Source organism: Pteropus medius, unplaced genomic scaffold (assembly GCF_902729225.1).
Source record: "Pteropus medius unplaced genomic scaffold, Ma_sr-lr_union100, whole genome shotgun sequence".
Classification (NCBI taxonomy): Eukaryota; Metazoa; Chordata; class Mammalia; order Chiroptera; family Pteropodidae; genus Pteropus; species Pteropus medius.
In genome coordinates this window covers 5,052,668-5,079,385 of record NW_024344240.1, presented here as the reverse complement: position 1 = coordinate 5,079,385, position 26,718 = coordinate 5,052,668, and the positions used below count along the sequence as shown (strand labels likewise).

The following is a 26,718-nucleotide window of genomic DNA, read 5'->3' as shown; positions in this document are numbered from 1 at the left end:
CCTTTACAAAAAAGTCAGTCAACCTCTGGTCTAAAATATAACATTTTTTTTAACTAAAAATTGTCAGTCATAATTTTGGAATAATTGATATTTAGCTTTTTAAAGTTGTCAGGATGAGTCCATTGAGAAAATAGCCAGTGGTTATTTTAATAAAATTTAAATGTTGTTTAACTTTTTAGTACCATTTCAATTTCTACCAGTTATCAAAATTTATTTAACTGAAGAAGCATAATGTGTGGAAATGTAAATTAAAAAGCGTCAAGTTACACTAAAAGAGAACACTGACATTTCTGTGTAAACCTAAATATTAGGCTGCATTTTCATAGGGCTTGATAACATTTAAAACTAAAATCTTCATGAAAGTATGATTCCCATGTCTCCTGAGGTCTCCCTCATAAATTGCCCAAGATGACATGTTTATAGCTTAAAGGAAGTCTGAATTTGCTTTGACTAACATCAAATGAGAGCTTAGTTTGCATAGATTCCTGTGTGTGTGCATGTGTCTGTGATGATTTCCATGCTTTTCTGATAGGTTAATTAAATTTTCATACTAATGCATAGTTTATTTTAACTGCTGCTCCATTTTCCATCAGCTTTGGGTTGTTAATGTGTGTTCCGATATGATAAGGATGAATCTCCTCTCTCCAGAGCCCTTTCCATCCGCATCCCCCATGTAATTGCAGGGGATCGGTGGGCAACCAGGACCCTGAGAGAATGTTCTCGCCTTGGCTGTCTTGTGCTTTGGGGGCTAAGGCCGAACACAAGGCTCAAAGTCAAGACGCCTACATTTTTCAGTGGGAATGGTCTGCCTTTCTTTCCCGTCCAGAGCTGGTAAGTGAAGGCAACAGAGGGATTGTGTTAAATGCTGCAAGATCTAATTACTGCTTGCTTTATAGCCACATGCACACCATGGCCGAGGACGGAGTTCATTGTCATGAAAACACACTCACCTGGTCGTGGGCCACCTGGAGGGCTCTGCTCCCCTTTGCTGACTCCTGTGGTTGGTCACTGCTCTTCTTGGTGAGAGCACTGGACCAGCTCACAGGACCCAGGCCCGGGCAGCCAGGTGAGGGCCCCTAGAGCACAGGATACTGGCAGGGGTGAGGAAATGCCGCGCTTGCTTGTAGAGTGCCTGAGAGGAGCTGGGTGTGCGCGCACACGCACACATGCACGCATGTGTGCGTACACGCACACACATGCACACATGCATGCACATGCACACACACATGCACGCATGCACATGCACGCGCACATGCGGACACACACACACACAGACACACACTCACACATACACATACCACAGCACTTTTAGGCAGCTAAGCACACTGTTTTTGGCAAGTCTGCTCTTTATTTCCTGGACAGTGGGAAATTAGACTGTAGTTTATTTCTAAATAGGAATAAAGCTGGAGGCTCTGCCCTTTTAATTGTTCCTATTTCTTCTACTGCTGCGAATTGAGCTTGAGGATCCGAATTCTCCAAAGCAGACTGTTTTAAATCGAGAGCCCCCCTTTCTGACCCTCCCAGTCTCTTCCCAATCACCTTTTAAAGCTCCCGGGAAGGCTTCGAAGCTCAGAAACAGTAGTGCGGCTGCACGGCTCAAAGGCACGTGTTGGGGTGACTGCCAGTGTGCCCCCTGGTTCCACCCCTCACTGGCTGCTGCCTCAGTGAGTGTACTGACTTCTCAGTCAGTTTCCTCCATTTAAATGGTGATGGTAGTATCTGCTTCACAGAATTGTTGCAAGGCTTAAATGATTAATGTGTTTTAGTATGGAGCCAGGCACACAGAAAATATTCAATAAAGGTTCGCTGTTCTGGGCCATAGCTGGGTGAAAGACTGACTGCATTCTCGTTCCTTCTTCGTTCCTTCACGCCCGCAGAGGCGGCCGTCCGACCATGTTGCTTTGACTTGTCATTTGTAGTGTCAATGAAAATAGTTTGCCCCATGGGACAGGGATTTTATCACTTACATGTTTTAGAATTGTCTGCACACGGCTTTATAATTTTTTTTTTAATTTTCTGCAGTCACAGCACCCCTTATTAGCTGTAGGGGGGCAGCTCCCACCTCCCGCCCTTCTTAAAAAGCTGTGAAATAGCTGTCGATACAATGTTTTTAATTTTAGAAATTGAGTCTTAATGAAATTAAGCAACTTAACTTAAATTCATATAACTGGTTTAAATAATCAAATCCCAGATTATTTAAAAAGCATTCTTTAACACAAGATGCTTAACTGTGTGTTTGTTTTTAAGAATGATATTCAAGTCAGTCTGACAAGGCAAGTTATATAGTATATTTATATAAAATATGTATTTTTTCCAAAAAACTGCTTTATTACAGACATGAAACAAATAAAAGAAAAATTGTTTAGGTAAAAGCTGAAGAAGCAAAAATAACTGGGGGGAAAAAAGTATTTTAAATGGGTGTTACCAGTGGTTAACTGTTTAAAATAAGTTTTCCAGGGCTTACAAATAGAAAAAAATATCCTCTGGTCCTGATAAAGTAATGTCAATATGAAGGTACACTATGACTTTAAAATAAGTAAACTATAACTGTCGTAAATTATTGTAGAATTGGGTCATTATTTTTCTTTATATAGACATAGCATACTACATATAAATAAGAGGCTGTGAGGTTCAGAAGAATTTAAAATAAAAATAATTCTATTAGGGTATCAAATCAGTAATAAAACTTTTTTAAAAACTTTGTAGGAAGACTGTATTGGTAATATTGTTTTTCTATATAACATGGGGTTTTGTTTTTGAAGTAAAATTTATATCTTAAGCATACAGTTTAATAAGTTCTACCAAGTATATACACTCATGTAACCACCCTAATAAAGATATAGAACATTTTAATCACCCCTGCAAATTCTCTTTTGCCACCTTCTAGTCAGTTCCCTTTTTTTTCCACCCCAGAAGAAATCATCGTTCTGATTTCTATCACCATAAATTAGTTTTTTCTGTTTTCGAGTCCGCGCAAGTGGAATCGTGCAGTAGTAAATCTATTTCGTGCCGGCTCCGTTCAGTCAGTATCACGTCTTTGACTCTCGTCCTTGTTCTCTCAGCTCCTCCCTTCTGCTGCTGAGTCGAACCCCATCATCGCACCCCACAGACCTCAGTTTGTTTGTCTGGTTGTTCCACATTCTGCCAACATTTGGTATTGTCTTCTTACTTTTAGCGATTTCAGTGGCGATGAAGTGGTGTCTTCTTGTAGTTTTAGTTTGCATTTCTCTCAGGACCAATGACGCTGAGTCCCTTTCCATGTATTTGTAGGTCTGTTGCGTATCTTCTTTTGCGAAGTCTCTGTTCAAGTGTCTGCCTTCTTTTATGTTGGATTGTTTGCCTTTTTGATATTGATTTGTACTTCTTTATTTTTTATGGCTAAAAGTTCTTTTTTCAGATACATGTATTGGATATATTTTTTCCCGTTTAATGTTTTGCCTTTTCCTTAATAGTGTCATTTTATGAGCAGACATTTTAAACATTTTTGAAGATCAATTTGTCATTTTTTCTTTTATGTTTAGTGTTTTTTGTGACTGTGAGATATTTTTACCTGCTCCAAGATTGCAGAAACATTCTCCTCTGTTTTTTTTCTAGAAGCTTTATAGCTTCAGTTTTTAACATTTGGGGCTATGATTTATCTCAGGTTGATATTTTTGATGTGAAAGAGTGGTCAAGGTTTATTACTTTTCCAAATGGATACTCACTTGTTCCATCATCATTTGTTGAAAATACTTTTCACTCTCCAATGAAGAGTCTGAGTTCCTTTGTCAGAAACCAGTTGTGTATTTATGGATGTATTTCTGGACTCTCTCTTCTCCTTTGCCTTTCCTCGCTTCGCCTGTCCTCGGCTGGGGTTTGAGGCAGGAGGCCACTGCCCATCTATGCAGGGCCCCGGCTGTCTCACCTAAAGCATCTCAAGGAGTTGGAGTGTTAATCCTTGTCAGCTGGACCACCCATCACTACCGATGGAGGAGCGAGGCCTGAAAGATTTTCCACGTCACCCAGAGAATCCAGGATGCACTGTTGTGTGGATGAGCTGCGCCCATTGTACACAGACTAAAATTAGCCAAGACTCTCCCGCTTCACCACCACTCCACCCCACTGTCAGGATAACGGATAAACGGGTGCCATCTTTTTAAAGCCCGGCACTGACTCATGTCACTTATTCAAATTGTTTTTGTTCCTAAACAACAATAAATAGAAATGTGAAAAGCATGCTTACCCTTCACGGGAAGGTGATTAAAGCTATAAAAGCTTCTTTAGTCTAGAAAATTTGCAGATTCCATCAAGATGTCAGGTGGGCATTTTCTGTCACTGCCCTGTGAACTCCTGCAGGGCTCGTCCACTAACCTGTTAGGCACTTTATGCCATTTGTTCCCATTACAGAACATTTTTGCAATATTAATTTAAAAGCCTCCATATAATTTAGTAAGCAAACCACTTGTGTAGCCTCGACTCAGACTTTATGATAAAAAGCATTCATCATGTGCTAGTCCACGTAAGAGGAGTTAAGCTTTCCTCTTCATTAGAAGACCTGCCTGCCGTGGAATTAAAATAGCTTCACCCTGAATAGGGAGCATTGACTTGGCGAAGATAGGAGCAGACATTCAAGAGGAATGTAATCGAATACTTGAAATTTAAATTAGCTAGTAACCTGACTTTGAAAATAAAGTAAAAGAGAAACCTAAGAAAGTTTCCTTAAGGTGAATTAATGTCCCTCAGATTACTTCCAGTTTCAAAGCTAATAATACATACACGAAAAAAGTAATATGTAATGAAGTTTATCTTTTCCATGTGTTTGTTCTCTGTGATAACACTGATCCCGGGCTCAGAAAAGATGCCCTACCTAGAGAAAATCCACATCTGCAAAAATGACTTTCAAATATCACCAGAGATTTATAAACTGTTCCAGTAATGTTTGGAGGAATAACTTTTTTCTTTATTGTGTTCATAAAGCATAAATTGTTAGCCCAAGAAAGAACCTTAAATAAGTGACACAGATTTTCTTCTTTATTTAGAAACTATTCAGATGCTCATATTTTCAAAGGATTCTTTCTCTTCAAATAGCTTCTTCCTTATTTTTGAAGGACACCATATATTTTTCTGGTAAAGTCAGTGAGTGGTAAACGTTCCAGGAGAATAACACTTGTAAAAGAAAAAAGGTCCCATAATTATTGTCACTGCCCTTAACAGGATTACATAATGAAAAATTATTTCTTTACTATAAAAGAAAACACAGAAAAGGATCTCTACATGTGCAAATAGAAACAAGAGAAATACAGGAAATCCAGATACAGGAACTTAGTCACCATTTATGAAAAACCAAAAAGAAACTGGGGGGTGATTATTTTCAATAGGAAAAAATTCTTGCTTTTATAGGTAATTACACACTTAACTGTATAGATGGAATAGAGTTCAGTTTGCTTCATGGCAAATTTCTGTTAAACAAATCCCATTTGCACCTTAATCTCTGTTGTGGAACTTAAAAATTGGTCCCTAGATATAATAAAATTAGTTTTCGAATGTACACATATAAATGGAAATGCCTTTATGACAAAACCATCAAACCATTATCTATCAATGATACCGAGCTATGGTTCATGAGGTTTTTTAAACTGCAAAAGTATAAGTAGAGTTTGTATAGGCAGACACGCTGAAAGGTGATTTCTAAACTTTATTTTAAACTCGATTCCCACTGTGGTAGTAACAATCTATAAAGCTTCAGAAACTTGCCAAGGTTCCAGTCAATCTTGAATTATGCTAATGTTTCTAACTTCAAATCCAAAGAAATTATTTTTAATTTTCTCCGTCACTTAACTTACTGACTTTTTTCCAGACATTTGAACCTGGCCATATTTTCCAAGTGTATAAGAATGCCTTTAGGTAAAAAGGAAAGAATAATCCCAGCCTAAGGAGGGGAATATCTGAGCTGTACTTAGCAGTGAGGACTTCCACTAGTGCCAACAGACGCCTTAATGTTTAATGATAATCAGAAAATTGACAATCTAGGCTGAACTTTTAGTTCTCACCCTAATGGTTTGATTTATGGCTGAGAACGATTAGCACATCAAAATCGTGTCTGCTGAGGCTGCCACTTACTAGGTGGTTAACAAAGCTGAGCTGTGCCATGTAGACTGGCTGTAGAACAGATCCAGTGACCAGGGCACATGAGGCAGTGAGAATCTCTGACCCTGAGACTCATTAAAAACTTGCCACCCATGATTTTTTCTTTTCCAGTTGGGTGAGAGTGGGAAAAAGTACAGGGTTTAAATAAATTTTTTATATTCAATAATAATAAGAGCATAGTAGAAAAATTAAACAATTCAGACAAGTCAGCCATGCAGAGGTAATTATTTCCATTGTGGCATTTGCCCCTAGATATTTTCTCTGTATATAGTCACAGAGATATATGTATATAAACACAGTGATAAGTTTAATAAAAATAAAATCATAATATACCTTGACTTATGACTCACTTAATATTAAGCTTTATTTCCATTTAATAAATGTATATAATTATCACTTTTGAATAACTGCATAATGTTCCATTAATTTTATTTATACACCATCATTATGCAACCAGTCGGCTATTGTTGAATAAGATTTTCATTTTTTTACTCCAGAAAATGTGCCGTGTTAAATATCTTACTTTTTTGGGGGGAGGGGATCACATATCCTCAATTATTTCCAATTTATTTTTGCATATGAACCCAACTATCTCCTAAGGATGATTTTCCCAAAGTGAATAGTCGGGTCAAAAGGTATACACATTTGTAAAAATTTCAAGAAGTTTTTCCAAATTGCTCCAGAAAAAACAATTGTGCTTATTTAAATTCCAGAATTTCTAGATGTTGTTAACAATCTCTTAACAATATAACATTCTCATCTGGGTCCTGCTTGGGGCATGATGGTTACATATTTATATTATATACTTCTTTTTCTGGGAGTGGGTTAGTTTTTCTAATAACATTAATATCATTTGACCTGGATGTTTTATTCTGCCATCAGCCAAGCGAGAAGAATTTAGATAATGTTTGCAAAGTGCGGGGCACTCCCTAAATGCTCTTTCTGTTTAGTAGCTCATGTTATCCACACACCTTCATCCTCACGTTACAGATGAGAGAATTCAAGCATAGAGAAATTAAGTAATTTATCCAAGGTTGCCAGCCAGAAAATAGCTAGATAGGGAAAATATAATGGGGTAGAAGATGAGAAGTATATCATGTTCTAGCAACATAATTTCCCTCAAGGGGTATCATTTAGGCTGTAACCTCCAAAGTATTGATATGTCCATTTTCAAAACAGCCATCCTTTTGCTTCTACTGACTTTAAAAGCATCAGAAAGATTCCTGATGAATTGTATAGTAAATTATGTTCTCGTGGTTACATATTTGTTTAGATAAACATCTAATCTTTCAAACTTAGTAAAGTTAAAACATAATTATGAACATTCATGCCATGCATACTTGAAGTTCTTCCACAAAGCTTTTGCTTAAAATAGCAGCATGCATTACTCATGCGAGATTACATGTCTTGATGTTGGACAGTAAGTGTAGACATGCATTCAAGAGCTGGTGCTGATGCTCCACAGAACTATTTAGACTCATAGGAAACATCATTTCTTGAAACACATAGGCATTCCACTTTGAGAGACAAAGCTGAAGTTTAGAACATGAGTCCATTTATTATAATTTAAACTTTTGTAGGAATTATCCTGTGGCCAAAAGAGAGAAAGAGGCCAGTCCTGGGTCTTTTTGATAGTACGGACATTGTTGATGAGCTAAACATGTTCAGTCCTACAAGATGCCTGTCAGTATCCAAAAAACATGGTTTGATTCGAGAATAGAAAGGAGGCTAATAAGCTCAGGTCTACTTTTGCAACTTAATTAATAGGTCTTACTAGATAATAATATCTAATTATTATTAGATTATAATATCTAATTCTTATACCCATAGGATATTTAATATTTTGTGTGTAGGAACAAACCACCACGGTTTTAGTGAGAAGAGTGAAATGGGAACCAGTTAAGTCTGGTGTCCCTGTGAGTCCTGTAACCACCCTGGTCCCCGTTTCTCATCTCTGAAATGGGAGTAGCGATAAGAATACTGCTGTGACAGCATTTGGGGTAGTCTCAAAGCAGAAAATGTATGTGGAGTTTTCTTGTCAATTTAAAAACTCTGTTCAGGTTTAACCATTGACATTTTCTCTCTCTTCTTCCCTGGTTTGGAAGGTCCATGTCCTCATCCCAGCACAAGTGATAGGAGCTAACTAAATACTAGTTTAATGTCATTATGAGGGAGGAAGAGCTTTGATGACAAGGAACCCCATTTGAGAACCAGATAATGCCAGAGCCCGCATACAAGTAACAGTAGGCTCTTGAACACTGGGTGTTGTCGGGAACCTGGTAGCATTCTTAATGTAAGTTCATATTTAATCATCCCCAAAACCTTGAGCGGAAAGGCGTCATTGGTGCGGTTTTCTTGCTAGATGAGGACGGTGAGACACATACGAGGCTGAATAAGTTGTCCATGTCTGCAATGCCCATGGATGCTGGAATCACACGTCCCACAGTCTGATGCCAAAACATACCTAACTACTGGGCCACCCACCTCCAGAGCCTCCCTAGCACCTTGGAGTCAAGGCAGCTTTACTTATCTTTGTGTTTTCAGTGCCCTGCAGATATAAAACCACTACGGTTTGCTGAATAAATACATGAAACCCTTTCTGCTCTATATAATTTTTTTCCTTGAGAGAAAAAGCCTTTACATATTATCCTGAAGGACACACATATCCAGATTGCCCCATTTTATGTGAAAAGTATGAGGCGAAAATATAATTCATGGAGAAAAATCCATGTGTCTGCATGGGGAGGACGACATTAGCAAGTCTTCTGAAAACAAAAATGTGTTCTTTCTTCCTCTGCTTCTCCCCACTGTGAGGGTCTGAATCTGTCCCCAGATGGGGCTCACCTGCCTTCCAGCAGTCTCTTGCTCTATGCACCTGGGCAGCTGCATCCCTGATGTCTCAGCTTTGTCATGGACCAAGGGTGGTGATCACACCAGAACAGAAGGATAGAATTCTATGTTTGAAGAAAATGCCTGCCGTGAATGCTCGAGACCGAATCTCAGTGTCGTCCTAGTTTACTCGAGACCAAATCTCAGTGTCGTCCTACTTTGGAGGCCCCCCTTCCTGAAGCCCCTCCCCTTCCATCAGGCTCGCAGGGGCTTCCTGCCTCCCTCACCTGTGATCTCTGTCAGAAGAAAGGCCGTATCCCAGCCCATGGTCATATAATAGGGGCTCAATATGTATTTCTTGAATTAACAAAACGATGTCACCTTAGTATTTTAGGTTCTCAAATTACTCTCTCTTTGTCCTAAATTTCCATTTTTGAAGAACTATAAGCATGCTAAGGATTAATCTTAGTAGTTATTAAAATCATTCCCATTAAGGTATAAATCACTGATTTCTTAAACCACAACAGTGGCTTTGTTGTTGTCAAAGAAGACGTGTTAGGAACATTAATTTTTAATGGCCTGAAAGTCTGTTCCTGCAGGGCACTCTGCTGTCCACGTGCCATTTGGACATGTGTGTTCTGATACCAGCAGCCGCTCACATGTGCACAAAAATATCCATGTGCACCTCCCCCCTTATCACCTCACGAACGAAGCCACGCTTGACTCGTAGACCTATGCAAATATGAGTGAAAGGAAGGTGCGAGTTTTTATTTCTAGAGAATATAGAAGTCCTTATAGTATGTAATGCTTAAATTTGTGTGCAATGAGAGATTTAAAAATTCCCTGTAATTAATTATTTGACTTTGTAATTAAAAAGTAATCATTCGGGTAAAAATGAACTGTCTTAGAAGGCAGACGAACCAAAAATATGTTTTCCTAAGAAGAATCTGTTTGTGAGTTAGAACCACGAAATGCAGAATAATACCATCCCAAGGAAGGTTTTTCTCATTCGGATTGTTCATTAGGCGTGTAAGTTGTGCTTTCTACATCAAAATTCCAAAACTTTTAATGTCGCCCTAATCGTTCGGATTTCTTAGCTTTGCGAGGGGAAATCCTTTGCACTCTACAGTAGTACAGCTCTCTCTTCATCCCGTCCGCCTGCACAGAAGTGCCTCTGCAGGTTCTTCTCAGTTTGGGCCATGATTCTGAACGTCGTGATTAGGTTTCTGTCAGCAGATTTGAGAGCTCACCTCCAGCCCAGGAGTCTTGTGTACTGATAATAAAAAAACTAGCACAGCGTAAGTAGGGGCCATGTTTTCGGGGTGAAGGACAAGGGGAGGTGAGGCGGTTTGGCAGCTGCGCAGACTTCGGCAGCCTGCCAGGTTTGTGGGCACACGGTGCTTCCTTGCCCTGGTGTCGGGGTGCTGCTTGTTGGGAGGAGGGTACAGAGGGCATGAGATAGAAGCAGGTGTAAATTTCGTGTATATAAATCTTCTTGAAGTTTAGTCCCATAGCTCAGAAATTAATTTTTCTCTTCTCCTACCATGCGACTTTATACTTCTAGGCCTGAGAAACCAGTTACATTCTTGGTTTAAAGGACTTGATTGGGCTGATACTGACTTATGGAAAAGCCACTTCAAAGTCCAAAAGTCTTGACCTCGGTGGTCCATCCATTGCGCAGGCTGGGACGACAGATGCTTGGAGGTTTATTATAGAGGGATACAGCAGGCACGTGCTTCAAGGAAATGGAGAGAGGGGGCCTCTGCGTGACAGTCCATCCAAGCACTGTGGTCAGGCACATTGACATGCTGTCCAGCCCAGCAAGGGTGTGTGAGTCCCGGAAGTCCCCCCACAAGGGTGCCTGAGGTGCCCTGGGCCGTCAGCTTAAAGATACAGGCAGAGAGTTTGAAGCTGTCAGGCCAGGGCGTCAAACCTTACTATGGTAGCAACTGCTAGGCAGTGACAGCAAGTCTCCATGACCAAGCGCCTCCTGAGGTAGCCTCCCCCGAAATTCATAACTCCTCCCCTTCCATGTGTTTTGACCAGTACTGTAAAATATAAATCATTAGAAGAAAAAGAAAAGGAAAAAAAGAGCAATAGTGTAGGCAAGTCTGAGAGAAGACACTGCAAGGCGCCCAACTGGGCCCCACAGCGCCCCACAGCGAAGGCTCAGGCGGTTCACGTAGCCTGGGAGACGACCGCGCAAACATGATCTCCTCCCCGGCAGGCGCCTTCGCAGCTGGCCCTGGACTGGACCGGACCGGAGCCAGAGCAGGAGCAGACTCGGCGCCAGCCGCGTCCTGCTCGGACGTGCAGAGGAACCTCTGAGGCTCTGTTCAGGCTGGGGCATCACTTCATGGTAAACAGGATGATGCTAAGAATCAGAAAGAAGAAGGAGCTGGGGCCTCTCATGGCCTTTGGAGCAGCTGGAGTGATTTCCAGCGGCCCGAGTCAGTCCTTTCCTGACCAGCCGCCTCACAACTGCCTTGAGTGAGCGTCCTATAAGAAGAAGAAGAAGGAAAAAAAGAAAACAAAAGCCGACACTTCTACTGCCCGGCCGTTCTTTCCTTTCCCTGGGGCTGGGGGTAGGTGGTGTGCCAGAGCCCCTCACATGGGCTTAGGGGAGCCGCTGCTCAGTTCCACATGCAGTGACTTCGTGTTGGTGACCTGCAGTACCACCATGGAAGTTTTACGAGCAGGTTCTTCCGATGCTCTCTGGCCCACCAATCTATGTGTGCAGGGCTCTGTGGCTCATCCTGGACCATCCTGGACAGCTGGCCTCTGATCCCTCTCCTGGCAGAGCTGGAGGAGTAGAGCTGGGCTGTGGATCCCCCAGTCAAACATCAGCTCTGGAGCCCCAGCTCGTGATCAGGCCTCCCCACTCCCAGGTCCCTGTAACTCAGAACAGAAACAATTGCCCTGGGTCCCTTCCAGCACGATGGAGCTTCACAGACAACTGAAGTTGAGACACTTCTGGTCAGAATATTCTGATGAGTCTAAAGTTATCTAGGAGCCATTCGTCGTGATTAGTCTGTGAACCTGATTTCTTTTCCAAGGGGAGAAGGCTAGAACAGAGTTCTGTATGGAAATTCTCGGTAGTCTGCCTCTCCTCCTCCTCCAAGGTTAGGGAACCCAAACAGAACTCGAGGATGTCCGTTTCTGTGGTGACTGTCTCCTTCTTCCCAGGATAGCTGACGTGAAATGTACACATTTTTTTTCTTCGTACAAGAAAGGTTGAAGGTTTTGACTCGGAAGATAATGGGAACCTGTTACTATAAAGAACTGGAAGGAAGGTGTGAATGGCAGACTTCCAGGGGGCATTGACCTAACCATTTTCCTCCTCTCGTGTGTGCTGTTGCAGCTGTGTCACTGCTCCCTCTGTGTCCTCTGGGACACGGCACCCCACAGCACCCTCGGCCTTCACCCACACTCCAGCTACAAGCCTCCTTCAGCCACGCCAGACTCGCCACCCTCACTCATGCGCATTCACAGCAGCCTGCACTTCCCAGCAGTTCACCCTATCATAAGTACTCAGTTGTTAATGAATCACTTAATGTTTATCTCCCTCATTAGAATGGAAGCTCCTTTAAAAATCAGACCACTCCGTCTCACTGCCTGCAGTGTTTCTGGTGTCCAGCACTGGCCTTGCACATAGTAGGTACCTAAAACTATTCATTGAGTCAATGAATGTTTTTTCAGAATAGAGAACGAGTTGACTGAATTTCAGAGACACAAGTGCTTGTTCTAGAGGTTAAAAAATATATGGGCTCACCTAACAGAATGGCAATAAGAAAGATTACCAATGAACTGTTACTCAGTTTCCGACAAATATTAGTTCTAAACGTGCTGAAAGATAAGACCCAAGAAAGAATAGTTGCTTCCTCTGAGAACATGTCTTATGCAAAACAAGCGTGAGACAAATTAATCAAACGGCTTTGTAAAAGTGCCCCTTTTTGGAGCCCGCAGTCTGTTAAATGAAGAGGAAGGCAGAGCTGTTGGCTGTTTCCTAGATAAATGCCTAGAAGTGTGACCAGTCTGTATCCTGGCAGCCTCCAGGGAGCTGCGCCTTAGGCCAAATCACTGAAGCCAAGTCCTCTTGGAGTTTTAGCTCCTGATCATGGTGATTGGGCTTTGATAAGTCACATGGACAATGCTTGGAGGTAACGCACACAGCATTTTCTTTAGCAGGTTTGTCTCTATCTCATTTTGTGTTTCCATCTACATTTGTACACAATTTTTCACTCTTGATTTTATGGACCGTGAGTTTCTTTGCTTTCCCTTGAAGTTTACGAGGCATGTCATTCCTTTTCCTAGTTTATTTCCCGAACGGTTTATGGCGTACAAAGATTGAAGGATGAAAAATGCCCCATAGTCAATATTCCTTTTCCATGGCTACTAATTAATCCCTGAGAATATTTGGTTCCTTAGAGCAAATCATAATGGCTGTTGAGCTTGTCAGCATTTTGTAAAGATTTTCAAATAAAAATCAAAGCTAAACTTAAGTTAAAATTAAAGACTTAAGTTAAAAATAAAGACTACACAAATGAGAAGTTTACATATTATCGTTGGATTGACTGGTAGGACAGACCCATTTCTGGGAATTGTGAGAAATAGATGTAATAGATTAGCAAATTTGATTGATATCATCCCAGGACTGTTAATTTTGTAGCACATATTGAGTAGAAAGGGAAGAGAGGCCGTGGGGACAAAGGGTTCCTTCGACAGGCTAACTTCTCTTTTTTTTTTTCCACATACATTGTCATTTTAAACTTAATCGAACACCTCGTTATATAAAATTTCCCCAATTTATATTTCATAGAAAATACTTTTTCAAATGTATATCATTTAATCTATATTGCAAGTCATTAGTGAAATATAATTATAAACCCATAATTTTCTGAAAATTCCTTTTACGACCGATTCCTATAGAGTTAACTGAAATTAGTAACTATTACGTATCCAAAAAGAAGTTGGTAAAATAATTTTTGTCACTATAATGAAAACTAGTAATGGTTCTGTAGGATTAACCAAGCCTGCCACTAGCTTGTCCCCATTAATTACTTCTAAATGATGTTTCTGACAAAACTGAACCATGAGAAGTGTTTAGATACTACTCTTCTGAGGAGTGTGTTACTGGGAAGAAGATAGACAATGTGGTGTGGGGAACAGATTGCTACTATTAATAATGGCTTAATTTAGAACTCTCTCTGTGCCTTTTGGCGATAATCCTGCACCGTATCTCCCATTATTGCATCTGAGACACAGAGAAATCCAGTCACTTGCCCAGAGCCACACAGGTGAGAAGTAGCTGATTCAAAAGTTAAAACGCAGGCAGTCTGGCTGTTAGAATGCATGTGTTTTACCTAAGCATCAAACTTCCTCTCACAGGATTTGGCTTCTACAACTAATTTTACCATTAAATTGTGCAGTAGGCAAACTTTTTGTTATTGAAAATGTACAATGTAAATATGGTATTGATAGTATGAAATTGAAGACTTATAAGAACTCAGGAAATGTGAAAGGGCACACAAGCGAGTAATACACAGATCATTTCCTTAAAATATAAATTTTAATATACAGAATAAAATCTAAGATTTTATCTTCCACTTTCTCCAAAATTTGTGGATGTGAATGCTTCTGAATATGACCAGGAAAATTTCTGTTTGGGTTCAGTACATTATTAGACTAACTGTACCGTCAAGTTTGGTTTGATTATCGTAAGTCACAGAAGTTAACAGGATTTACTTTGAAAATCTGTTGCCTTTTGTAGGTGATGGATTTCCAGTTTTTTCTTAGTTATGAGTTTTATTCAGCTTTAGCCTGAGAGCCAGATTCAAAATAAGATCCCTTATTTGACAGCTGGTCATCATTTTAGGCTTAACCGAGGCAAACTATTTAATACTTTATTGAAGATCATACAAAGACCCCCACAATAATTTTAACTCCATAGTAATTTTACCTGGATTCGAGAGTGGGCACATTTCTTTAATTTTTGCTTTTGCAATGACTTCTGAGGTCCTTTTTCCATCTCTTCTGGCTCTGAATTATTATTCATCACTCTAGTCAAGACCATGATTTTTGACGCCTTGATTAGTACTTTTTCCACTGTGCAAGGAAATCTGCATGATATCTCAAACAACATTGAAAACTAATTAGCACTTTAGGACAAATAAGTGGCAACTGCTAATCAGGGTAAATAAAGTGAGACTCAGATTTTGTAGCACGACCACTTAGATCTTTGTGGTATCGATTGTATTTTTCATTCCTCAGTGCAGGAATCTGTAGTTTAAGTCAGCCGGTGGTACTGTACATCGATTTAACCACTCTTTGTTTCTCTGGGTTGGAAGAAAAACAAGAATGCGCTTTAAAAATCACTTACAGTTTATAAGGTGACACATTAATCCTCAAAATGACAGGAAATCAAGATGATTTTGTCTGTGGGGTTTAATTTATTAAAATTTAATTTGCTCGTGTGCTTTGCTCCGATAGCTCGGCGCTAGCAAACTAGCTATAATTAGATTAGCAGCCTGCTAAACGCTGATGACAGCCTGCGCCTCAGAGAGCATGTGCTGGATTCTGCCTGAGCCTCTCCTCATTGGTTGCTAGCACTGCTGCTCGCCAGTTTGATAGGTTTCCACTGTACTCTTTATGCATTGGAGACATAGATACAGAGATACTCTGCTGTGTTCTGGCCACAGTGGAGGTGCTTAGCTGGTAACGTTAAAAGAAGGAAGAAGGCACCGAAGAGAAGGCGTTAGTCTTTGTTGTAGAGCGTCGGCAGTCGCCGGCTGCCAGCTGCCAAAGGAGATCAGTGAGGAAGTTTCAGTTCATGGTAATTACTTTGAGCCTTTATCTTGCAGGAAAAACACGGCCGTGCATGAAATGAAGCGTGTTCATCATGTCCTCTGTTTAATTTGATCTCGCTTTTTTGTTAATAGCATGCATTCTCCACCGTTCCATACTAAAATATGTTCTCCTGGAGAAGGCTTGGCAGGTAAACAGCTGCCCTGCTCCTGAAGGAATATTGTTTTTACCTGGATTCGAGAGTGCATGTGCTGGGGAGTGATTCTTATTGGTTCTCTTCTGTTTTGGAAAGCCCGATATTGCATCGATTTAGGTGTCTTTGGAGGTGCGTTTCAGAACCTGGCTGACTTTGTCTGCATCGAGTCCGGACTCTCCTGAATAATGAGCGATCGAGGAGAGTCCAGTGAAACACACTTTAATTAGGACAGGGCAGCGGCTCTCCCGATGTCAGTGCAGGGTCCTACGTAGCAGAAGTAATGTGCTATTGTTTCTTCAAAGATGAGTGCAGCCTTCATTTTGGATGGTTTTCTTTGTTTCACCTTTTGTAGTTTTCATGAAGCCTTTTTTAACAGAGGGAATGTTAGCATATCCCATTCTACCAAAAATACTTGTCCGTATGTATTCAGCTCGTGCCAAAGAGAGATTTTTTTGACTCTGGGCTTTGTTTAACAGGGATGTTGCTTTTGGAGTTGAAATTAATCACAGGAAGGTGGGGTTCTTACCACTTGGACTAATGTTTGACAACATTTTAAAATTTCTGTTAATGGTCGCCTGGATTATTTTCCAAATCAAACAATAAATAATCTTAAATTCTGTAATAAAGATGGTACATTCTGAAGGAAAAATATTTAAATGGCCAAAGCTGAGCCCAAAGAAACCCAAACAGACGCAATGTGAGTTTTTGCTTCTCAGGGTGCCTTCTCCATAGAGTTTTGTTTTATTCCAGAAGAGCAGCCCCACCCTCGCTACCGTCTAGTTCTCAAACTTAAAAATTGATGTGCTTACCGTATCAGACTGTGGAGAGCACAGAAACTCGTGTATTGAGTCACCAGTCACACGGCTGGCTGGCTGCCACCATGCGTCTGGTATCAGTGGAGAGCCCTGCTGATACCTGAGGCTGTCAGAATTATTTCCCTGCTCCTGAAATGCCAAACATTGCCATTTAAGTCTTCTGTTAAAATGAGTGCTTTGATTTAAAACTATATACCAGTTAAAGGGGTTCCGTATGTTCTTTAGTAGAGGAAAACTTCAGGTTACTCACTCTGCTTCACTGCCCCCTCCCAAACTCCCACACGAGTCCATCCTGAGGTCTAATAAATCACCGGATGTAATATTTCGTTCAAATATTAGTTTTCAGGAAAAAACAATAAGGGGACGATTATGAAAGCTAGCCATTTATTGTAATACAGCATCGTCTGTGATAAGAAAGTTTGATAGTCGGCCATCGTCATGCGCAGTCTGCAGTGTTTGCAGCTTTAAGATCCCATGTGTGCCGAAATGAAACGCACGTGAGGAGCGTGGCTTCCTGTCCGGACCCCCTGTAACAAGCCACGCCCCGTTCCCAGTTCAGGGGGTCCTGCAGCTGGGGATGGCGGAGGGCAGTTCCCGGGATTGTGACGTTGCGCTTCTTCACTTGTCCAGACCCCGCTCTCCTGTTTCACTCCTGCATCCTTCACCTGACATACTCCCTGTGGGGACACGGAGGATAACCTTTCTCTGCATCCACGATCAGGCTTGGCACTCCTTTCGGGAAGAATAAATTGATGCAATTCCTTAATTGCTTCTCCCTCTTCTTAATCTCCTGAAATACTTCCTAAATTACCGTGGTCTGAGAGAATTTCTAAGAAGTAGGCTGCCTGAAAAGTAAGTTACTCTCGAATGTAAACATTGCCACCCTCCTTTTGTGAGCACAGCCCCGTGAAGCTGTGTGTGTGTCGCTGAAGGCTGTGGGAAGGAGTTCTAAGTGATGTTGATTCTCAAGGGCTGGAGCTTAAAAGACTTTCTGTGTCTAGAAGGGACTTCTTAAAAATGTAATGTAAATTATACATGTATATTACATAATGCACTATCATATCCCAAAGGATCTTCCAACATATACTAAAGGGGTATTTTTCTAATAGCACTAAATAAAACATTATTTATATTTTCACAAAGTAACAAAATCTGTACTTTTAGCTTCAGCTGAGTCACGTCTTACCTTTTTTTTTTTTACTACATTAAGGGGAACCCTTATGTGTATTTCTGCGATAAAAAATAAAAATAAATTTCTTGGACACTTTTAAGATTTTGCTATTTCCCCTCCTTATCATCTATCTCATAGCTCTTTACTGACGAGAGAATAACATTTCTGACCAACCAAAACTAGGTCGATTAGCATGAACTAGAGTATAAAACATGCAATATTTTCAGATTAAAGCGTTATCTGTTGTAAGAGATCCCGTCTGACTTTTCCTCCTAGGGGCTTATGATCATAGCAGGAAAGATAGTTATCAGTTTAAAAACAAAAAGTCACTTCCTGTAGAATATGATGTGCCACAAAGCCACTGGGCTGAACAAGGCCTGAAATAGTAGTAAAAAGGAAGGCGCAATGGGCAATACGTGCTGCGGGTTGTAAGAGTTCTGGGCTGGCTTTATCACTGGTCACTTGGGATCTGTGATATCAAAAGAACTGAAGGAGATCTGTCATTAGCAGTCAACAAATATTGCAAGGTTGACCCTCCTAAAGTTTCCTGGGCTGGAAAAACATTCGAAATGACATTAGGCCTCTCAACTAGATGTGCTTATTTTTTTCGTTCATTATTTTATTTTATAATTAGGGGCACCTGCCATGTGCTAGGTCCTCCTAAGCTTTAGCAGGAGGAAGAGAGATGGCCCTAGCTGCAAATAAATAACAAGAGGGGGTCCAAGGAGCAGAACGAGGAGCTTCCAAGCTTGGTGATTCCAAGGAGGGGTGACCGTTCCCTAGAAAGATGCGGGGAGCAGAAAGGCTTCAGAAAAAGAGGGACAGCAGTGTCTGATCTGGAGCACCCTGTTCCCACCCATCTCATACCACATCCACTGCTGTTAATGTTAAGTGGGAGTCGGTGTCTCCGCTGATTGGTTTCATATTTTATCTTGACTTTCAGTTTCACGATGTCGTCTGATTGCTGATCAGTAATAAGTGTAATAAATTGACCCCTGAACGATGCAGGGGTTAGGGATACTGACCCCTATGCAGTTGAAAATCCACGTATGACTTTTGATTCCCCATAAACTTAACTATGCTCATTATCTTCGGGGAATTGGCTCCGGGACCCCCCTTGGATACCAAAACCTACCAATCCTCAGGTCCCCTGTATAAAATGTCCAGATCGATGCATAAGGTCAGCCCTCCACATCTGCAGATTCCCACACAGAGGCTGGAAAACAGTACAGGTTTTTATCGAAAAAAAAAAAAATTCATGTATATGTAGACCCACACAGTTCAAACCTGTGTTCAAGGGTCAACTGTATAATTTTTTTTCTCATTCCTGCTACCTCAGAATACACACTAGATTGTTTTATGGAAGTACTTTTATTTAAATATATTTACATGGAATGTGAAAAAGTGTTTAAACGTATGTAGTAACTCAAAAATGCGTCTTAAAGATATCACACAATATTTTCATTACTGTTGTACTCTTAAATAATTTAGTGATTACTTTTGTCACTGTTGGCTTTTATTGGGAATTGTCAATTGCTACTGGTTGCCTGTTAACGCTTTTTTTAATTTAACTGACTCATTTATTACAAGTCACTTATTCTGTATGTGCTCATTAAAGACAAGCTTATAAAACTGGGGCTTGGATTTTAACACTCATTTAACCTTACTGTAATGGAGGCCTTTTGATTTCCTTACGCACTTAATTGAATTTAGACATGTTTTAAATCTCACCAAATTTGGAGGGAAAGTCCACTTTAAGGGTCATCTATTTGTGTTAGATCTTGCCACCAGTAGAATATCTACATGGAAACAGCTACTGCATTCCTGGTGCTGAGGCCTCTCCTAATTCTGTAGTGTTTTGCCCTAGCCAGGCTTCCACACCGCATTTTTCACAAGCCTTCCTTCCTCCACCCCTGCTCTCTGAACTGGAAGTCTCTTCAGAGGTGATTGTCAAAGGCAACAGCTCTGGGCCCTGCTGGCTTCCCTTCTGTGTTCCTTCTGTCTCAGGTAGTGCCTTCCCAGACTCCTTCTTTTCTGCCAGCTCTTTGGGTAGGTATCCCCCAATGTTTTGCCTTTCATCAGCTTTTGTGTCACTTGCTGTCCATTGGTTGGAAAGCCACAGACTTAGTGGCCACTTCTGTGTCTCCCCTATCCCGACCCCTCTAGTCCAGCCACCCCGGCCTCTTGTGCTCCTTCTGCCTCAGGACCTTGGCTGCCCCACTCTGCCTAGAAAGCCTGCCCCTCAATAAACCCATGGCTCGCTCCCTCACTGCCTTCAGGTTTTTGCTCACATGTCTCCCACTGCCATCCCAGTGGAACATTCTGAGTTAGTATCTACTGTATTTAGACTCGTTGTTCTGAAATGTAGACTCAGAGGTCAGAGATTTCTATCTTAACCCCCAGAGCCTAGAACAGAACTTGGTCCCTTTGGGGCCCCTGGTCCCTATTCTGAAATGGGGACTGCATGTCAGATGGACTGACATTTTGCCTGTCACACCTTGGATGGACTCAGACTCAATTCCAGAAATGAGATGACGTCTTGTAAACCTTTATTTATGTGACTTCTCACAAAGATATTTATATTCTTTCTGTGTAATCACTGCCTATGGTTAAATGTCTCCTTAAAAAATATAATTGAAGTGAGCATAACACTTGGCTTCTAAATGAAGTATGTATAAACGAACACATTTTGATTTACCTACATGTTTGTTATTTATTTATTTTTTAACTCTTGACCAATTTTTAAAAGAATTATCATTTTCTGTCTTTCTATATATTTCATAGCCTGCCTATTTTTGTCAAATAAAAAAGCAATAACAATCCTTTCTTTCTTTCTTTTTAGGTATTTCATGCTGCAGAGAGAACTTTAAGAAAAGAAGGATTTCCTGTGACTTCTGTCTCCCATCCATAAAATACTCATTCCTCCTTCAAGTAAGTAAGTATATTGCTTTGCTTTGATCCAGTCTCGGCAAAAGGTATTGATTCTCTCTGAAAACTAGTGTCATTATTACATTAAGACAAAGAAGCTGAGGTTTCAGATATTTTGCTGTCCGGCAAAAAAAAAAAAGAGTGTCTGCCTTTGAGGCTGCCGGGATCAAAATAACAGTGACAATGATTTGTTTTGCCAAGGGTTTTAGTGATATGCTGTCTACATATCTGCTAGTAGTTACATTTTTTTAAAGGCTGCGTTATACTTACCAATAATTAGTAACCAGGTATTTAGCAGTACATGGATCTGAAGACTAAAATAATAAACATCTTTACAGTCCAGTGCGAAGTGCACTGTCTGTGGTTGGGGAATGGGATGGTGTTTTCTGACGAGCCAGTTTTATGGAGCCAGCAGCAAGTGCCCTGGGAGTTTTGGGGACAGAGGTCTTTGCAGGATGGCCTCCCAGTGGAGGCCGTGTGGAGAGGGCAAACCCACATGCTGGTCTGGGCACAGGCCAAGGTGGGAGGGACGTCACGGATAACCAGTGGACTCGGGAGTGTGCATGCGCCATGAACTACACTGCTGGGCACTTTGTCCCACATCCACGCCCCTCCCGAGATTTCTTCTGGTTTCCAAAGCTGATGGAGAACCTGGAAACATCCTATGGCCAGACCCATGAAAGAGCCAAGTAAGTGGATGAATTGGGTCAAGGTACAGATGTTCCTCCTTTTTACAGAGGGGCTGAGAGTTCAAAATCACCAGGTGAGGTGGTTGAAAATGTTTGGGAAATCGAGAGACAGCTCTCCAGCTAACTCAGGTCTGCAACAACTTGACTGGTAAAGAGCAACCTCTTGAGAGGGTCGTATTCCCCTGTGACCATGTGCTTTGATTTGATCGACCGCCTTCCTTGAGTCTCCTCTCCAGCCTCCATATGAAATATACCATTACTTATATCGTATGCCATGCATTTTATAGTTTATTATTACTGCATTATGTGTTACCTTGTTAGAGAGATATTGCTCTCCGGGAACTTCAAAACCTAACTTAAGCTGACAAGTAAGAATCAGCCTGGTAGAATTCTGCAGTCCCTGGAAAGAGATTTTAGAAAAGCCAACAAGACCCTTCAGTGATACACCCCGAAATCCATCACTCTTCTCACCATATTGCCTGATCTTCTTATCCCAGATATAAGAAGTTCTGACATGGGAGCCTTGGGCTCCTGTTGGCTGGAAGGGACTCAGCGGCTCCCACCCCCAGGCCTTGTAGAGCCCAGTTGGTAGGACTGCACCTGAACACAGGTGGACTGCCTCCAACAGGGCTTGTGTTCTCCACTCTGCATCCTTCCAGCAGCCCACCCATCCCGGTTTGCCCACAAGTGAGAGGTTTTCTGGGATAAGTGTTAAAAACAGGAAAACTCCCCAATAAACAGGGACCTGTTAATCCCTCTCGTGATTCTCAACACCCCCACTCTCTCATACACAGCCAGGTGACATTAATACTCACTGAGCTGGCTCCTGACAGCTGGTGAATTTGCAGCCCTAGTGGCCAGGAAAGAACTTGGGGTGGGGCTGAGTAGACATGGCTATAACCTCAGCTTCAATGCTTACCAGCCTTGCTCATGGACTTCACTTCTCTAAGCCTTGGTTTCCCATAGGCCAGATAATAGTAACAGCCAGCTAGTAGGGATTTTGGAAAGGTTGCATGGCATAGCTATGGGAGGTGGCCGATACAGCATAGACAGACATGCAAGAAGTGGAGCCCCCGCGCCCCACCTTTCTCCCTTCCAAAGGAACTGTGTGGAGAAGACAATCTGTTACCTTCACAGACCTTTGTCAATATTATTAGTTAGCTAGGTCCTGTGGCGGGAAGATTAGAAACGATTCAACCATGTGACTCATTAACACAATGTCACCTGGGTTGTAAATGGTAAACCCTGGCCCCTACATCTAATTCTCAAATAGTATCAAGTCATTGTGTGCAACTTACTTGAAGTTGTTTTTCTATCAGTTTCCCCATAAATAGAAACTTTTTAAAGTTAAATTGGTCCAGAGAAGGATAGGGCAATAGATATTTTTATTATTATTTTTTTATTTTTAAATACAGTTGAAATTCAATATTATTTTATATTAATTTCAGGTGTACAGCATAGTGGTTAGACATTGATATAATTTATTGTGTGATTCTCCCCAATTAGTCTAGTACCCATCTGGCACTATACATAGTTATTACAATATTATTGCCTGTATTCCCCATGCTGTACTTTATATCTTCGTGACTATTTTGTAACTACAAATTTGTACCTCTCAATTTCTTTACCTTTTTTACCCAGCTCCCTAACCACCCTCCCATATGGCAACCATCAGTTTGTTTTCTGTATCTGTGAGTCTGTTTCTGTTTTGTTTGTTTGTTTGTTTTGTTTTTAGATTCCAGATATAAGTGAGATCAGATGGTATTCGTCTTTCTCTGTCTGACTTATTTCACTTAGCATAATGCCCTCTAGGTCCATCTATGTTGTTGCAAATTCTTTTTATACAGTCGAGTAATATTCCGTTGTAATTATGTACTACATCTTTATCCAATCATTTATTGGTGGGTACTTAGGTGGCTTCCATAATAGAAACATTTTTTAAGTGCTTTAAAGATTATTGTTTATGAAAAAGCATCGTTTTTTCTTATTATCCAAATGTTTTCAACTGTTTTAGGCCATTTTTGCATTTAAAGTTCACTAAAACTTGGTTTTTTTTTTTCCGAGCTCTTAAATTACAGATAAGTAGCCTTATGAAGACTTAATTATCATTAACATTTTTCACTACTCAATACATATATTTAAGATCTTAGTGTATAAGGTGGGTCTTTTTAAAAAGTGGGCCCTAGTTTAAGAAAATTTAAAAAGAGAATGAAGGCATAAAATGACCTTGTAATATTCTTTTGGTCAAACTTTTGAATTTTTTTCAGCCTAGAAAATGAAATCTAGTGTAATGTATATATAAGTCATCTTAAAAACGATACACAAACACCAATTTCTATGCATGATTCATGTGATTGTAATTTCAGGAAATAGGTTACAGTGTTCCCTTTGTTTTTAGTTTCTTGGTATCTTAATCAAACTTAAGTCATTGACAGTCACTTTCTCCTGGAAGGTTTCCTTTTTCAAAACTTCTCTGGGACGAATTTTTCTTCTTTTTATAGTGTGAGTGCTAGGTACTTGAGAAATTGCTGGGAGCAAAAACAACTTTTGAATGTTTTTTTGTGTGTGTGTTAAATGGTCCTGACCAAAAATACGTGCTAGTTTTCCCTAAACACCTTTTTTTCCCATTTTAGAGTTTCCCAGAGCTGGTCCTCCATAGCAAGTGATATGTTCCTTGTCCATGACTCATCTGCCTTTCACGCCAGCATCTCTCTGACTTTTGCTTTTTCCTAGATCAGCTCTTTGCCAAGTAATGACTCAGAGCTCAGGTTCCACCAGCACGATCAGGTGTGGCTCCTCTAAAGCCATCTCAGCTGACCTTGAGCAAGGTCTCCTGAGGAGCTAGAGAGAGCCGGCCATGGTAATGAGACCCACCGTCCAGTCGAACAGAGCCAAGCTCTTGTCCTTGCTTGTCACTTTGTAAAGAAGAAGAAGAGGAGGGGGCCTTCTCTGGGAAAAGCAGCTGGGATTTTAGTTGGTTTATTCTCATTATTCACAAAAATTGAATAGGCTTCTGGAAGGATAGATATAGGGATATTTCTGTTTCTAAAATAAAATACTCCTAAACTCACAAAGAAAGTTTACTTCTGTTTTTGAGAATTTAACACAAACTTACTATGAAGTTCAAGAGGCCACTATTGATTACAATTTAAATTGTTCAATTACCAACTAAGTTATCTGGCATATTTACAATGTTTTTCTTTTTCTTTTTTTTTTTTAATCAAATGAAAGACAAATTCTGTAAGTTACTGTGTGTGCATGGCATTGTCCTTGTTAATTACTGATGGCTATTACAAGGTAAATCATTTCATTGGCAATTGCTTTTCTACAAAGATAGCAGAAAAGTTAAGCCCATCACCTCTGGAAGGCCTGCCCTAGGCGTGCTGTGCTAGAGGTGCTGTGTGCCTCATCTGAAGTCTTCATTTGACCTGCAGAGACATATTAGAATGTTTATTGTGTAGACAAAAGTGCGAGAATGAAAGAGTTTAACCCTTATACCAGAGGACAACCATGTGACCAGACATGCACTGGATATAAAACCCAAGTCTGCACAGATTCTTCTTTCAAACCCTTACCAGATCTTTCACACCTGTTTGTTTACGATGATGAGGCCATAAATGGAATGAGGAAGTTGGTTGGGAAAAATTGGGAAGCCGGGGAAAGCAGAATGGGGAAAATAAGAAAATATGGATGTCAGTTGGAATGTTAGAATGATTCCCTGGAAACCATAGGAAGTTTTCAGTTAATTAAAGAAGGGAAGAGACCAAAAAATAACAAGAGAAAGAGAACATGAGAGCACACTGGTAAAGAGAGAGAGAGGAGGATCATGCAGAGTGATTGTAGTTATGCCAGGAGGAAAGCTAGAATATCAAGACCTTCACAGTTTGTCCTCCAACCTAAGTGTCTGCTACCATAAGTGGTGTGGATTGAGAATCCTGTGTGCGTTCTGACTACTCAGAGTTCAGAGAGATGCGAAGCTCATCAGGGTCATGTATTAGTGAGCACCGTCCTTTCCACCCTGGTCTCTCTCTTCGATAGCCTATGTGATGACTGCACTCTTCCATAATGCTGTGGTCTGTATGTTTTTGTCTTTTGCCAAATTTGTATGCTGAAATCCTGAGGATAGAGGGTGGAGCCTTCACGAATGGGATTAGTACCTTTATAAAAGAGGCTCCGGAAAGATCTCTTGCCCTTTCTGCCGTGTAAGGACACAGTGAGAGTATGCGATCCAGAAGAGAGCCACCACCGGAACACAACCATGCTTGAATGGCCCTTGATCTTGGACTTCCAGCCTCCAGAACTGTGAGAAATAAATGTTTATTGCTTATAAGCCACTCAGTCTGTGGCATTTTGTTATAGCTGCCCAAACAGACTAAGACACCTAGGATAAAAGTGGTCTCCATGCATGGCCTTTGGGTGGTGTTTAGACATAGCTATTCTCATAGCTTCACGTGTCTATTTTGTCTGTCACTGTCCTGAAATTTATCTCTTAATTTTACTGGAGTCTCATAGGTCTGATTCTCTATAGGACACATTTAAAACAGAGCTCAGCATCATCCTTGGTCAAAGAGAAACAGTTTTCACCATGACAGTAGATGGGAGGACCTTCCTCTGGGAGGAAGTCCCCTCAAGCAACTCCTGGCTCTTTACCGCGCATGCCCACTCAGGCGCATGGCCCTGCTGACCTTTCCTCCTGCGTCCTACATCAGCACTGCCATATTTTCATCACCAGACAATTCCGCTACTGACTCAGCCAGCCCGCCTCTAGGCGCTCTGCTCTCAGACCAATCGGATTAGTAAGCAGAGAAATTTTTACAAACCCTATTTTTCATGGTGTTACTTCTCTGCTCCTAAGCCCCATATTCTCCTAGTCACCTATCGATCAAATTTAAATTCCAGAGCCTGGCAGTTAAAACTACCTCTCAGCTGGTCTCTACACACTTATCCCAAGTCAGTATCCATTACTCTGGTTTTCTACATACCTGGCTCGTCAGAGTTTTTATGCTTCTTCTTGTCCAGAATCCTTATTAATTCCCCACTTCTAAAGTCCAGGAGTTCCAGTGAGGCCCATTTTCAAAGTCACTTTTTCCTAAAATTAAAAACAAACAAACAAACAAACAAACTTTAGAGCGAAATCTAAGATTCAAGAATTTTTAGCAT

At 40.9% G+C, this 26,718-nt stretch overlaps 1 protein-coding gene across 18 annotated transcripts in view; it reads left to right on the top strand.

The window, feature by feature from the left end:
- The window catches only part of FAM110B (family with sequence similarity 110 member B), a 188,907-nt gene that overhangs the window by 53,045 nt on the left and 109,144 nt on the right, over window positions 1–26,718 (top strand). For 10 of the 18 annotated variants that reach the window (XR_005654103.1, XR_005654101.1, XR_005654104.1 and 7 more), the window contains one exon: window positions 20,784–20,872. The gene's annotated coding sequence lies outside the window, so the exon portion shown is untranslated. Of the gene's footprint in view, window positions 1–14,628; window positions 15,788–17,400; window positions 17,623–19,102; window positions 19,122–20,783; window positions 20,877–21,508; window positions 21,559–26,718 lie in introns of those variants that run through there. The other 8 variants (XM_039868903.1, XM_039868891.1, XM_039868905.1 and 5 more) reach the window with 6 other exon arrangements.